Raw genomic sequence first — 10,156 nt, forward strand, 5'->3', positions numbered from 1 at the left:
ATAATTATTAATTTTATCGTTATCCCTCAAAATCAATAGCTTTAATTAAAAATAATAACGAATTGAATATGCTAATCATCGTAACCAATAGATTTGGTTAAAACCATTTAGCAAAATAAATATATTTGAATTAGATTATTTTTTGAAGAATAAATAACCTAAGTTAGTTTAAAAAACTCCCTATCTAAATTAATTTAATTAAATAATAATTAGAAAAGTCTCTTTATATTTATCTTAATCAAATGAAATACACGTTTCTTTTTACCAAACTTAATTACCCTGAATCAATTCAATAAGAGAAAACCTAATAAATCAAGTTTGTCAACTAATGCCGATTAGATTAAATAAATGAGGCAGCTAAGAAAAACTAAGTTAGTCCTAACGAGCCTCTGTTAGTCAAACTCATAATAATGAGGCAACTAAGTTAGTCAAACTTAATTACCCTTTGTTAATTAGGGTTTTCTACACTTAATGGGCCTATTGCCCAATTAACTTAATAATTAAAAAAACTAAAAAAATCCTAATAATAATAATAATAATATTTAACTAGTACTAATAATCCTAATATTATATAATTAATAAAATCTAATTAGAAATAAAAACCTAATTAATCCTAATTCTATCTAATAACAATCATAATATTAATAAAAGTTAATAATTAAAATTAAACATAAAAATAAAAACAAATGTTAGTAGAACACAAATGATTTCAAAAAACATAGAATTTTTGTAACATTTGGGCCCACTGTTTAGATCCCAAAATACTTGCTATTCAAACCCCTATTTTTATTTCAACCAATTTATAAGGGAATTTTATAAAGGGTCGAGTTTAATAATAGATATATTAAACTCTATAGCTCTTAATTTTTAACACCCTTAATAAATTTGAAGATGTGGATTATATCGGGTAAATTTTGGGGTATGACAACCGCCCCTATTCAATCTTCTTAAACCTGAAGAGGCAGATAGGCACGTCTGCCTATCGTGATCTAAAGGTAGAAGAGGATTGAATATTGAATGCCCCGAAATTTGCACTTGTTGGGAAGAAGTTCTGGAGGAGATGGGCTTACAGATGCCACCCGAGGTGAATACCATTTTTTTTTTTGCATATGAAGCAAATACTTTCTGGAAGGAACCGGATGCTTTGATTGTAGCATAGCCTAAAAAGGCAACCTGAATTTTATGCAATGTTATGATGCATGCAATGTGTGATGCAGTGAGCTTCTCAAAATAAATGAGAGCGATGTATGTATATGCATTATGTATGAATGAGGTATGTTAATTGAATGATGCATGATTGTTATTTATGTTAGTTGAAGTATGTTAGTACGTTTGGAAAAGAAAAAAAGCCTTGTTTGTTGGTGAAGTTTTGAAGGAGATCAGTGCCGAGGGACTAACGTGATAAACCCAATTGAAGAACTGTTTGAGAAACCTTATGATCAGGGAAAATAAATCCCTATTTGTAAAGAGACGTAGCTTTATATCACTGCCAAGGGACTAATGTGATACGAATCACCGATGAGATTTGGAAGGATATCACTGCCAAGGGACTAACGTGATATGACATAACTTATTGCTGCTTAGGGACTAACGCAGTAAGTCATGGTTGGGATTGAAATTGAAATTGAAATGAGTCTCGGTTACTAACGTACCAAAGAACTCGGTGCCATATCATCACTAAAAGACTAACGTGATAAGACGTAATGCAAAGGTCACGATTTGGATTGAAATTGAAATTGAAATGAGTCTCGGTTACTAAGATACCAAAGAACTCGGTGCCATATCATCGCTAAAAGACTAACGTGATAAGACGTAACGCAAAGGTCACGATTTGGATTGAAATTGAAATTGAAATGAGTCTCGGTTACTAACGTACCAAAGAACTCGGTGCCATATCATCGCTAAAGGACTAGCGTGATAAGACGTAACGCAAAGGTTACGATTTGGATTGAAATTGAAATTGAAATGAGTCTCGGTTACTAACGTACCAAAGAACTCGGTGCCATATCATCGCTAAAAGACTAACGTGATAGGACGTAACGCAAAGGTAACGATTTGGATTGAAATTGAAATTGAAATGAGTCTCGGTTACTAACGTACCAAAGAACTCGGTGCCATATCATCGCTAAAGGACTAGCGTGATAAGACGTAACGCAAAGGGTACGATTTGGATTGAAATTGAAATTGAAATGAGTCTTGGTTACTGCCAATGGACTAATGTACCAAAGAACTCGGTGCCATATCACTGCCGTGATAAGACGTAACGCAGTAGGTCACGATTTGGATTGAAATTGAAAATTGACATTGAAATGAGTCTTGGTTACAGCCAAGGGACTAACATACCAAAGAACTCGGTGCCAAATCACTGCCAAAGGACTAGCGTGATAAGACGTAACGCAATAGGTCACGATTTGGATTGAAATTGAAAATTGAAATTGAAATGAGATTGGAATAGGATTTGAAATAGGATTGGAATAGGAATTGGAATAGGATTTGAAATAGGATTGAAATAGGATTGGAATAGGATTGAAATAGGATTGGAATAGGATTTGGAATGGGATTTGGATTTTGATGTAACAGGCAGCCGGGAACTGACTAACTGACGGGTACTGGATTATGATGTAACAGTCAGACGGGAATTGACTACCAAACGAGAATTGGATTTAATGGTTTTCCAGGACGAGAAATGGACTTTGTAAGGATTTGGATTTTGCAAATGAAAATCGGGCTTTTATAGTATATGAATGTACCAGATGATATGCTTGGTTTGATGTTGGAGTGAAGCGACATGATTAATGCATGACAATGATTTATGATGACTTGGATGTTTTAATTGATGTAGTGGGTGGAATGAAATAATGTCTTCTATAAGACTACCCAAAAAGGTTTTTTGGAATGGATATGAACATTTGTCTTAAAGAAGACTACCTGAAAAGGTTCTTGGCAGAGGACGCAACCTGTCTGAAAAGGTTCTGAGCGAAGGATAAGGAATGTCTTAAAGAAGACTGCCTGAAAGGCTGAAAGATATGTCTTAAAAGACTACCTACAAAGGTTTTTTGGAAAGGATAATGGATGTCTTAGAAAAAATGCCACCTAAAAAGGCTCTTAGACTGTCTTAAAGAAGACTACCTGAAAAAGGTACTTGGGAAAAGAATGTCTTGAAGAAGACTACCTAAAAAGGTATGGTGTAATGTATCGACCAATGTATTTAATGCACGATTTATGTATTTGCATGATGCTCTAATGATAGGTTTTTGATAACCAAGCGTATATAGTTCGCTAATGTTGTAAGGTTGTTTGATGCTAGCGCGATTTCCCAATAATTGTTTTTTTTGAACTTTGAAGATTGTAGTTAGGAGGAAGATTGATTCGAGGTCGTAAAGTATGAATATGCATTTTCCTTTTGTTATGCGTCTTACGGATTTGATATCCATTGCCCCAGTATTTTCGTGGAAAAAGATGCTTATGAGGGAAGTGCCCCAGGAAATAGCCTTGTCATATGCTTCGACGTTTAGATTGAAGGGTGTGCCCCTGACTTGCCAGATATGGAGGGTTATCCATGGTTTTCTATCCATTTTGAATTTATCCCATGCTTGACATGCCCCTGATTGAGATTGCTTCGAGATGTGACCCAAGTCAATTGAACCTTAGGAAGAATGCCCCTAGTTAATAGGATGTTTGGTTGTATGCCCCTGTTTAGGAAAACCCTCTGGACGGAGTTTCCCCATTCAAGAGTCTTTATTAGAAATGATCGCCTTTGTGCTAAGTGTATATTCGTAGATGGTGTTGTACCCTTTGAGAAGTAACTTCAATGCAATGCAAATGCAAGTTTTGAAATCGAGGTCCGTTATGAATTAAGACTGAATGATTAGAAATGAATGCTTGAAGAAGCGTAGTGATTAGAAATAGTTTTAACAAACTTTAGGAGTCAGTATAACAAATCCTGCTTAATATGCTTTCGTAGTCAACCTTGCCTCAATTAGGACTTTTGAATGTTGTAACTTGGCTTGGTTCAAGGTTTAAGAAACAATGGATATAAGGCTCAAAATTTATTTAACCCAACCCTTTCTCCTTGATGTTCTCCAAATCCTAAAGATTCGACTAATCCAATGAATGTGCTTTGTGTGTAAGAGAATCGTTTCAGTTTCGATGTTGAGCAGAAGCCTTAGTAGAGATCCAAGCATTGATGAAAAAAGTTGTAAAGATCCAAGCATAGATGAGAAGCTTCGATGTTTTAGTAGTCACAAGATTATCCTTTGTGTTTAGCCTTTGTTTTGTTTTATCCCTTATTTTTGCATGAACCAATTCCTTTGAATTCGATCCATCGGGATGCCCTAATTTTTGCCTAAGTCGTTTTTGTTTTCTTTTATGGAATTTTCCGTTCTGACTTAGCGGGCGTTTTTTCTTTTGTTTTTGAGTACTCCTTTGGAACTATTGATCCTTGGATATTGAATGTTGTGACTGCCATGTTGATTTTGATTTGTAAGCTTCGAATTTGGTATGTCCTCGATCTTGAATGATGTATTGAGGAAGAAGATGTTGTGAATGTTATCTCCATTACTTCCTCAATCTTGGACGAATGCAAGGAAGAAGGCATGCTTGAACCTTTGCTTTATTGATTGATTCTCTTGACAACCAAAATACGCCATTGAATTAATTGAAATCTACCCTGCCCCTGGTTAAATCAAGGTTTATTTGAAAAGTAGAAACAAGCTCCAACTCCTGGCTCGAGGGGGTGACGAGGGATTAACATCCTTATATCTCCACTGTTTGGGAATTGAAACAATGCCTGTACATCCTCGGCTCGGTCTTACTTTGAAAGCATATGTTTAGCGAGACTTAGTTATTTGTATTCGTCATTCTCCCTTAAGTTTGTTAATAATTGAAAGTCGAAATTGAAATAGAGTAGAAGGGTGTGAGTGGAAAGTCGTAGTAGTGAGCGAATGAAGCGAATGGATTGATTTCAAAGCATGCATGATTATTTTATTGAATTACTATTCAAAAGGTACAACGTTTTACATCAAATAACATTTTGTGATCGTAGAAGTTACAACTTGAAGTGATAAACCTATTAATCCTAAGGGCAATCTCCTTTTGTGAATCTATCGACTTTGTCTTACTCCTTAGTTCGTGGACTTGTAGAAGTGAAGGGTAATCTCGAATTCTCCTTGGGCACGTCGAATCTGTCGGGAATAGATTGTTAGCGATGGGTTTTCATCGTATTGGAACTTCACGAGTTTCCTTTGACTGAACCTCTTTTGCTTTTTTTTAGGATAGTGTCACACCGTTTGCAACCTTCAGAATTTGTAGATTGATAAAGGAAATCTAGGACCCTTTTTCCCCTTGGTGGGGAGTTAACATATGTCGACTTCCCTCCATCGTAGTTATGCATCTTTGTTCAGGATATTGCCCCAACTGGACTAATCCTTGCCCCCAGGTTATCGTAGAGCGTCTTTGTAAATTTGATGTGTTCTAAGATGAACCCCTTTATGGCTAGATACCCCTTGAGTGTATCTATGAGGGAACTCTTTTGTTGAACTAATCCTTGCTCGATGATAGCCTTTGTTGTATTTATAATCTTGTTTCGAAAAAGGCATGAACACGTGGTTGGCATAGTGGAAGACATCCTCTTTTTGTAAGACCAAGATCTTTTATCCTCCTTTCTCCATAGTTTTTATTTTGATCCTTTGATTTTTTCGCGAGTATCGGGAAATTGACTAGCATGGTAAGTGTGGATGCAGGCGAAGATAGAAATGCAAATTCCAATGTAAATGTATGAATGCATGAAAATGCGAATGCACGCGTATGCAAAAGAACTCCTTTATTTTTTTGTATATTATGACTCCTTGTATGTAATGCAATGCGGGTGTGCGATAGATATAATCCTAAGGATAGCCTATGCGGATTTAGGGATGACATTAGATTCTAATGAAATATTTGTGAGCTAGATATTATGACACGTTAATGGGAATAGATTAGGGAGTGCATGGAAAGTAGCAGTTGATGACCGTTCAGGACAGTCACCAAGTCTCATGACCTTCGAGAGGTCGTTCGACGTGTACTTACGAAGTTGTCCCTCGTGGGAAGGTTCTCTATGTGGAACGCAACCTATCTAAGGACGATATTAGAGAAAATGAAATCCCTACAGGCTAGGGACGAAAGATGGAAATCCCAAAACCCCACAAGTTAGAGGGTGCACGGGAGCAAGCACGAAGTGACCGTTCAAGACAGTCACTATATCTCATGGCCATCGAGAGTCCAATCGACATGCGTTAATGAAGATGTCCTTCGTGGGAAGGACACGTGGTTGTAAAAATACAAAGATGTAAAAGGAAAATCCCTACGGGCTAGGGAGTGCGTAGGTGGAAGCACGGGGTGACTGTTCATGACAATCACTAGGTCGCATGGCCATCGAGAGGCCAATCGACGTGCATAAATGGAGATGTCCTTCGCGGGAAGGACGCGTAGTTATAGAAATACAAGGATATAAAAGGAAAGTCCCTACAGGCTAGGGAGTGCGTATATGGTGATGTCCTTCGTGGGAAAGACGTGGTCTTAGAAATTAGAGTCCCTGCAGGCTAGGGACCACGTAGGGATACCTGCAAAATTGAAACGCATAGATATTCGAAGTATATAAATTGCAAACACATAATAAGCATAGAAGCACAAAAGTCCTAGGTTCATAGGTTCGGCATGACGGCTTAGGGAGCCTACCCTTTCCATTGGAATGTCCTAGACACGGGTCTCATGGGGTCGTTCGTAGCCTCCGAGACTTTTTGTCTCTTCGGATTTTAGAACAACTCATTTTATCCAATGAGGTTCGAATTTTTGGGGTAGGTTCCCAGAGACATCAGCCAAATACCAAGTCCTGCCCTCAACAAGGTCAAGCCTCGTATTGGACATTTCCGGATATTCAACCCACTCTGAGTGGAATTGTCAATAAGACTCGTAGGCGATTCAAGTCCCCCCTGGTCTTAAGGATAATTCCCACACTTAGGTTTTACAACAATTTTATATATCCCAAAATGTAAAAAAAACAGCAATTATATACAAGCAACTAAAGTAATATTTATTTTAAATTACAGTAAAAATAAATAAATAAAATTACTGTAAATAGATGTAGATAAATAAACAAATGAATTTGAATTTGAATATTTTAAAAAACTAACTAACCTCAAAGTCCAGTCGCTTATAATTTAAATATGGTAAAACAGCAATTAAATAAAGATTTAAATTACTGTAATTTAAGGCTGTAAATAAATAAATAAAATGAACTAACCTCAAATCCGGCTGCTTATAATTATTAAAAATGCGGCAAAAAGCAAATATTTAAATAAACAAATATTTATTTAAATGATGAAATTTTAAATAAAAAAATAAAATTTTAAATATTTACAAAAATAAATAAACCCTAAAAGTGGCGAATTAGTCAAACCCTAAAAAGTTTGCCAAAAACCTAAATAGTTTACCACAAACCTAAACCCTGCCAAAACCTATAGGAGTATAGTAATTCACCATTAAGTGTATCCCCAGCAGAGTCGCCAGCTGTAGCAACCTGCCCTAAAAATTAATGTTTTAGAGTCGCCACCTATTCTACCAAGGCGAATAGGAAACCTTACGCAGTTAAGAGATTCGGGGTAAGATACTATATTCAGGTCGAGGGAAGGTGTTAAGCACCCTCAACCCTTTCCTATGGTTTGCATTATAGGGTTAATATAAAGGTGACAGAAAGTTATAGCGTAAAAATGGCAAAGATTATCATAATTAAAGGTTTGTAATTCAAAGAAATAAAATCGGGACAAAATGAGATTTAAGGGGGAGGGGACTCGCCTTGTTGCCAAGTGCCAGGAGAATCAGAGTCAACGTAGTTCGGGCACAGGGTTGTACGCCTTTGAGTTTGATTTGATATGGTTGGAAGTTGTTTTAAAGTCTTTTTGAATGGCCTATCGTAGTTTTTGAAATGCGAAGTTCGAAGGTATTTTGAATTACCTTATCGTAGTTTTGAACATCGTAGTGTTAAAGAGATGAATTTTGAGTGTTTTAAGTGGCGTACAACCCTGGTTTAATATGTTACCGTTAGTTGCGATGATCAATAGGTTTGATCACCATAGTTAACGGATTGAATGGAGGATTGCTTACCATTCTAATCGATGGGTTCGATTATCACGAATAGCAAATGAGTGCGTTTTAAATAATTATTAATTTTATCGTTATCCCTCATAATCAATAGCTTTGATTAAAAATAATAACGAATTGAATATGCTAATCATCGTAACCAATAGATTTGGTTAAAACCATTTAGCAAAATAAATATATTTGAATTAGATTATTTTTTGAAGAATAAATAACCTAAGTCAGTTTAAAAAACTCCCTATCTAAATTAATTTAATTAAATAATAATTATAAAAGTGTCTTTATATTTATCTTAATCAAATGAAATACACGTTTCTTTTTACCAAACTTAATTACCCTGAATCAATTCAATAAGAGAAAACCTAATCAATCAAGTTAGTCAACTAATGCCGATTAGATTAAATAAATGAGGCAGCTAAGAGATACACCTAGTAAGATAACAGAGGCTCGTTAAGCCTAATTAAAATCCTGATTCTAATAATAACAATTTATGAAATAAATAAAATAGAAAGAAGTAAATGCAATATTGTGTGGAATGGATTTTGTTTGCTGTACGTTCAGAATTTTAATTAAGAAACAAACATTAAACCTCATATTCTCCTTTGACTTTTCAAACGAATACTATGCCATTTAGACAGTGACACTAGGCAATTGAAATTAAAATTTTAAATAACACCACGAATCAGGAAATATTCTCAAAATCAAAATAAATTATTCACCCTGTTCAAACATGAAAACAGTAAACAGCGAAAAAGGAACGGTACCTGGGTGGATGGCGGTGCGATTCTTAGAAAGGAGGAAGAAGGCCGATGGAGTCACGGAGGAACCGCGGTTGTATGTTCAAGATCGGGAAGCACATACCTGCTCTTCTTCCTTTCTGTTTTGCCGTAATTTTTCAGTTCAAACTTGTCGTGTATTGATTCACTATTACAGGTTTATCAATGGTGGTGCACTGCATCTCCATCGAATTCAATTTCGACTTCCTTTTCCTTTGTTATTCTATTTCTGAAATGGCAAGGTTGTGGTCGATGCCGTTCGGACGCGAGCGGATTGCAAAGTTGGGTGGTGCCGGATTTGCGTGGCTGTTCGGTGTAGGCGATCTCACGGAGTTGTTTCGGCAAGGTGGAAGATCGGGGGAGATTGAAGCGCGGCGGTCGGATTGGGAGCGTGTCAGTTTCCGATTATGTTCCTCTGCCTTTCATCTGCAAAACAAACTATTGAACCATTGATGTTGTTAGAATCTTTTAGAACTTATGGCTTATGGTTGAGAATTTTCTTGTAGTAATTGGGTGTGAGATATAAAGTGGGTTATGGGTGTATGTTGGATAGAAGATGATGGTGAGAATTTTTTAGTAATGGTTTGTTGTGATAATTGGGAGAGTGGAATTGTACGTGAAAAGGTATGGGGGAAAATTAGGTGTTAGAAGATTGGCCTCCTCCTCCTGATATTTTTCGGTCCCCCCTGTGTATAGAAAAAAATGTTATATTTATATTAGTCCCAATTAGGGTTTTCTACACTTAATAGACCTATTGCCCAATTAACTTAATAATTAAAAAAACTAAAAAAATCCTAATAATAATAATAATATTTAACTAATACTAATAATCCTAATATTATATAATTAATAAAATCTAATTAGAAATAAAAACCTAATTAATCCTAATTCTGTCTAATAACAATCATAATATTAATAAAAGTTAATAATTAAAATTAAACATAAAAATAAAAGCAAATGTTAGTAGAACACAAATGATTTCAAAAAAACATAGAATTTTTGTAACATTTGGGCCCACTGTTTAGATCCCAAAATACTTGCTATTCAAACCCCTATTTTTATTTCAACCAATTTATAAGGGAATTTTATAAGAGTTCGAGTTTAGTAATAGATATATTAAACTCTATAGCTCTTAATTTTTAACACCCTTAATAAATTAGAAGATGTGGATTATATCGGGTAAATTTTGGGGCATGACACTTAGAGGTTTCTTCTTGCCTCTGTATCCAAGTTCTAATTTCAGCATT

The 10,156-nt window shown here is 35.6% G+C and overlaps 1 protein-coding gene across 2 annotated transcripts in view; it reads right to left on the bottom strand.

Moving 5' to 3' along the window:
- The window catches only part of LOC131594802 (uncharacterized), a 28,743-nt gene extending 19,137 nt beyond the window's left edge, over window positions 1-9,606 (bottom strand). For both annotated transcript variants that reach the window (XM_058867004.1, XM_058867003.1), the window contains exon 1: window positions 8,898-9,606. The gene's annotated coding sequence lies outside the window, so the exon portion shown is untranslated. The remainder of the gene's footprint in view (window positions 1-8,897) is intronic.
- Window positions 9,607-10,156: the final 550 nt, after the last annotated feature.

This window comes from Vicia villosa, linkage group LG4, assembly GCF_029867415.1.
Source record: "Vicia villosa cultivar HV-30 ecotype Madison, WI linkage group LG4, Vvil1.0, whole genome shotgun sequence".
Taxonomy (NCBI): Eukaryota; Viridiplantae; Streptophyta; class Magnoliopsida; order Fabales; family Fabaceae; genus Vicia; species Vicia villosa.